This window comes from Branchiostoma floridae, chromosome 6, assembly GCF_000003815.2.
Source record: "Branchiostoma floridae strain S238N-H82 chromosome 6, Bfl_VNyyK, whole genome shotgun sequence".
In the NCBI taxonomy this organism is placed as follows: domain Eukaryota; kingdom Metazoa; phylum Chordata; class Leptocardii; order Amphioxiformes; family Branchiostomatidae; genus Branchiostoma; species Branchiostoma floridae.
The window spans coordinates 24321563-24328144 of NC_049984.1; positions in this window are offsets into that span (position 1 = coordinate 24321563).

Here is a 6582-nt window from a genome sequence, read left to right on the forward strand (position 1 = left end):
CTTAGTTATATAAATTTATATAAAAAAAAATGGATAATGCGAATAAGACGGCTTTCCCTAATCTGCAAGAAGAACCTACGGTAGCATCATGAGATAGCATCAAAAGCACAATCCTATATAAGCTGGCTACAATCCTCTGGCAGCTTTTGATAGTATCTTATGCTACCGTGGAATCTGCTCGGAGATACGGCTTTCCCTACGGAGAACGGGAAATCAAACTGATAGGCTACCTTCCATTCATTCATTCATATTCTCCGAATGACAGACTCTGTACACTTTATAACTCCAACCTTATAGAAAATGAAGTCAATTTTCTATTAGAGTGTCCCATATACAGTGATATATTACGCAATTCTTTTCAGTGTTCTAATTGTAGACCCCCGATGCAAACAGTTATCAATAGGCGAACTATTTGTATATATAATGACAGCCAGAGACAACATTGTACAACAAAAACTCTGTGAGTTCGTATATACTTGTTTTAAAAAGAGGGAAGAGGCATGTAAACAATAGTTTTAGTAATAGCATAGCTCTAGATTTTTTTATCCAATTGTTTGATTGTAGCACTACCTGTAATAGTATCTAGTCTTTAGTATCCTATGCAATACTATTGAATCACTGCAAATAGCCCATGTGGGCAGGAACATGCAAATATAGTTCTCTCATATTTCATATACATGTACTTTGGACCGACTTGAAGCCCCCATACGGCCTAAATATGAATTGCATAGCAGGCTTCAAAACGCCAGACTGCATCGATGGCCAACTCCTGGGTTCTAAAGATCTCTAAACGAAAAGCCTTCGTAGTACCTTTCAAGTATGGCTGGTGTTTTTTTTTTTTGGGGGGGGGGGGGGGTCTCTAATGCCGGGGGAAAACTTTTCCGCGCTCCTTGACTTCCGCTTTGTCGGGGGGAAGTCTTCTTCTATAGAGAGGAGGGCGGATTTACTTTCGCGGTAGTGGGGAAATGGAGCGTTCGCGGTGGTTTTAAATTCGCGGAAATGCCATAGACTGTACCAAAAAAACTATAATGGAAAAATCTTCGCGGTGGTTCTAAGTTCGCGCGTTGAAGTGGCACAGCACGAAAACAACTTTTTAAGCAAAGTTTCAGAGATACGTATAAAGCCCTTAAAGGCGGAGAAATATTTCAGCAGATTTTAAGATCTATTAAAGGCATCGGAAACATACATTTGGCATTTACGGAAGATTTCAGCGTTTGTAAATCTAACTTAATCTGTTGTGTTTCTTTACGGACAAAAACCGTTTCTCTAGATCTGTTACAAAATACATGTTAACCGGCTAAGTCAAATGTAATAAGCCTTTGTCTGGTGTTAGATAAAACATTGCGTCATCTGTTTTATAACAGTCAAAACTGAAAATTATTGCGCTTTCTGGTACAAAATGTTATGTTTATACCTCAGCAAATACAAATACAATACAATACAAAGTCAAATACAATAATCGTCTGTGTTTTTTAGCTATTCCGAAAGCATTTGACGTATTCAAACTTTCTGTGCGCAAGGTTTAATTCGAACAGGGGAGAACCTCTCACGGTTAGCTTATATGCGCTCTTTTACGTTATATGAGATGTTGCGTATACCATGGTCAATATTGACCGAAGGATGCCATATATATAATTTATTTCGAACCGTCATTTACGCAACGAAGGGAAGACCTCCCCCGTTAATATATTTGCTAAGCCGTATATGAAATGTTGCGTATTTCATTTGAACATACGACATGTTTAATTTTTGAATCCGCGCAGTTTAAGCGAACTAGGGGAGACCTCCCCCGTTTAGCTTATATGTTGCCAAAACGTATATGAAATGTTGCGTATTTCTTTTGAACATACGACATGTTTAATATTTGAATCCGCGCAGTTTAAGCGAACTAGGGGAGACCTCACCCGTTTAGCTTATATGCTGCCAAAACGTATATGAAATGTTGCGTATTTCTGTAAAACCTACAAGTTTAATCTTTGAATCCGCGCAGTTTAAGCGAACTAGGGGAGACCTCCCCCGTTTAGCTTATATGTTGCCAAAACGTATATGAACTGTTGCGTATTTCTGTAAAACATACGACATGTTTAATATTTGAATCCGCACAGTTTAAGCGAACTAGGGGAGACCTCCCCCGTTTAGCTTATATGCTGCCAAAACGTATATGAAATGTTGCGTATTTCTGTAAAACATACAACAAGTTTAATCTTTGAATCCGCGCAGTTTAAGCGAACTAGGGGAGACCTCCCCCGTTTAGCTTTTATGTTGTCAAGACGTCTATGAAATGTTGCGTATTTCTGCAAAACATACAACAAGTTAAATCTTTGAATCCGCGCAGTTTAAGCGAACTAGGGGAGACCTCCCCCGTTTAGCTTATATGCTGCCAAAACGTATATGAAATGTTGCGTATTTCTGTTGAACATACGACATGTTTAATCTTTGAATCCGCGCAGTTTAAGCGAACTAGGGGAGACCTACCTTGTTTAGCTTATATGTTGCCAAGACGTATATGAAATGTTGCGTATTTCTGTTGAACATACGACATGTTTAATCTTTGAATCCGCGCAGTTTAAGCGAACTAGGGAAGACCTCCCCCGTTTAGCTTTTATGTTGTCAAGACGTATATGAAATGTTGCGTATTTCTGTAAAACATACAACAAGTTTAATCTTTGAATCCGCGCAGTTTAAGCGAAGTAGAGGAGACCTCCCCCGTTAAGCTTATATGCTGCCAAAACGTATATGAAATGTTGCGTATTTCTGTAAAACATACAACAAGTTTAATCTTTGAATCCGCGCAGTTTAAGCGAACTAGGGGAGACCTCCCCCGTTTAGCTTATATGTTGCCAAGACGTATATGAAATGTTGCGTATTTCTGTTGAACATACGACATGTTTAATCTTTGAATCCGCGTAGCTTAAGCAAACTTGGGGGTACTACCCCCGTTTTATCTATTAGCTAACACCGTCTCAAAGGTTTTATGAAACGGTGCCTTTTTCTGCTGAACATACGGCATGTTTGAAGCGCAGTTTATGCGAACAGGAGGAGACCCTTTCCTTTTTATTTTATACCGCATATATATGTTCTGAAATTCCAGGGTCTAAATCAGGGTGAGGTTTTCTTTGTGGCATGTTGACACTCGAGCTAAGAGACGGTAGAAATCCGGACTACTGCTATGAATATCTCCGCGACTCAACCTCTGCTTGAAGAATAAGGATGTAGTAGGTATACCGTTTTGTGCAGTGAGTTGTGCTTTCTCTATAAAACGGCAAGCAGTTCTTACTACAGGTAAATGTACGAAAAATGTTTATTTCTTTATCTACAAGCAAGCGTCGAGAAAGAACAGTTTGTGCACACAGGCGGTGTCTTCTCGTGTTGCTCGTGTTTGTTTGGGCAGGCAAGATGTAAATTTATTCAGCGTTATTTCGTACTCGCCATGGTGCGCACGCCTCCGTCCGTCCAAGGAGGTTGAACTTCCTTGGTCCGTCTGTGGCACAGCTGTGTCATGTGATAGGATGTATCCAATGGCAGAAAAGAGTGGGGGGTTCAAATTTACGGGCCATACGTACGACAAGGAGCGGTTATTTTCCAGGCCTTCATTTTTGAAGAGAAGTATTGAAGAAAGTTTGGGCCTGCTCTAGCCCGCAAGTTGTGGCCGCAACACCGCTTTTACCGCCTAGGACCCCCGGTGACGGAATTTGACTCAAAGATACGAGGTGGCTATCATTCTGTACAAGCTGTTGTTGTTGGAAATCGACACAGAATGGAAATCACGGCCCTTGCACCATCCGGATTAATAGAAGCCGACACTGCAAGCTGAACATGTTTCGCGTTCACAGAATCCAGGACCATCCAACAACACGAGTCATATCGGCCACTACTCTAGGATCCTCTAGATCTTACCGGATTCTTATTCCTGTGGTGACCAGATGGAACTGTACATGTGTGCTCTTTTTAACTTACGCCGAGACGCTTCACCCGACACTGGAAATGGGACTGTGGACTGCTGCACGGAATTGCGCAACCGTTGTGATTGTTTCAACTGCCGACTACATCAGAATGAAAGGCCACAAATACCTAGTAGGCTGTAGGTTTTTTTTTTTACTTTTCCATGTAATGCTTTCTCGTAATTCAATAAAATTTTAAAGTTTCATCCATTGTATTTTCTTGCTTTGAAATGTGCTAATGATTATTCTCCTAAAATGGCACTTATCCACACCTTAATGCACACGTATATGAGACGTACAGAGGGAACTTTAAACATGTCTTAAGGGTGTTTTGGTACGTATTTATGACAACTTTAAGCTGCTAAAAAGAAAAATATAGACACATTAAATCCTCTTAATTCACACGTATATGAGACGTAAATAGGCTTTAGATCAAATAAACGTGAAGTTTAAACATGTCCTAAGGGCGTTTTGATAAGTATTTATGGCAAATTTAAGCTGCTGAAAAGGCACCTAAACACACGTTATAATCCACTTAATGAACACATATATGAGACGTAAACAGGCTTTAGATCAAATAAACGTGAAGTTTAAACATGTCCTAAGGGCGTTTTAATAAGTATCTATGGCAAATTTAAGCTGCTGAAAAGGCAGCTAAACACACGTTATAATCCACTTAATGCACACGTATATGAGACGTAAATAGGCTTTAGATCAAATATACGTGAAGTTTAAACATGTCTTAAGGGCGTTTTAATATATATTTATGGCAACTTTAAGCTGCTGAAAAGGCACTAAAACACACGTTATAATCCACTTAATGCAATTGTATATGAGACGTAAAGAGGCTTTAGATCAAATAAACGTGAACTTTAAACAAGTTTTAAGGGGGTTTTAAAAATCATTTACAACATCTTTAAGCTGCTGAAAGACAACGGGAAAACCGGAAAATAAGGACTAACACGGACCTACAGAAAGACCACTTAAAGGCAATATTTACGTACTCGTATAAGTGTTGTATAGATCCGTAAAGGAGGAAAATACGTCAACATTACGCATGGTTTCAGCATCCTTAAATACCGTTTTTCGTGCCGTGTGGCCACCGCGAAAACCGCGAACATTTCGGCATTTACAGTATCTCCGCGACTCAACCTCTGCTTGGAGAATAGGAAAGTCTATCCAAGGGGTTAGAAGGAATTCCTTTGTTTAATCTAATAACTCAGCTACAGTTCCACGTGTTTCATTTCTGCTCGTGATTGACAAAACTGCTACACCATGCAGAAATGCGACTCTTGTCTAGACAAGCGACTCTGTCCAAGCGACTCTTACCAGAACTGCAGTCCAAATCGTGCCACCATAAAACCAAGCCTCGTGCACAGGCCCACTGGGTGGCTACCAAGAAAAGCATTTTCTGTGGCTTTAGGCTGTGCTGATTTGCGTACCGATTAAGCTTGGCCGTACAAATAACACAGGGCGAAAAGAAAACAGCGCAAAACAGCAGAAAAGACATAGCAAACCGCAAACAACGTGCTCTGCGCAGGATGGCCAGTTGTATTCCGACGGTTTTGTTTTGGGTATCATGGTAGATTGGGACGGACAATAATTGGTCAGCTATTAAACCTCGAATGTGTTATGATAACGCTCGGTCTCCTAGGTCCCACTCGTTGTATGATTGTCGTACGACCGCGAACATTCTTGGGATGGTCGCGCACGTGTCGTACAAACTTCAACTGTCTCGTTACGAAAGAAATATTTATTTTCAACATTTCAAGTTAGACCCTTGTCGGCTGTAGTCCTGTAGACTTAAGAACCGTTCGTAGTACAATAAACTGGATCCAAATTGAGGACATTCTTGGCATGGGTTTGTGGTACATCGATCATTACTCTCCACCGTTTGGTTTGACACAGCTAGATACAATACAAAATAGAAAGCCCGATAAAAACGATTAAAAAAAATTAACGCAAAAAAACAGCCGGAGCCTAACCTCTGCTTGGAGAGTAGTACACCTTGTGTCGCGCAATGTTCAGCTGTCTTCTTAAGTTCTTAAAGAAAAGGTTTTCTTAGATCTTTGTCGGCTGTTGGTTCTGTCACAGACTACAAATTATACGGCATCAAAATGATATGATGAATTTTCCCGCGCCGTTTTAATATGTACTGTATAAAGTCGCCTGCCATCTCCAAGCAGATGTTAGGACGGGAATATCTTGACCTTTGACATCGTGACCCCATATTCCTGTTACGACAATATCTGCTTGAAGTTTACTCGCACACCCTTTTTTATCACTTTTACGACCTCGACCTTTTTACAAGCGGACTTCAGAATCCGGTGAAGGACTAAGAATAGAATCGGATGTTATTTCTCGGCCTATCATACGCAACGTTACAAGACAATTTTCATCACCCTACTCAGTGAATAATACGTCACCAGTTCTATCAATCATTGTCATTGGTCATCCCTGGCACCACGTGTCTTTCTGGAATTGTCCGTTGATGTTTCTCAGTAACCCACAACTCTTACGTAAACAGGCTATACAAGAGGAAACGACAATGGCTGAGGAAAAAGGACAAGACAAGATACAACAGAACGGCGTACCGTGTGCCTTCCCGCCGTTCGATCCGGACAGGGACGGATTCGAAACC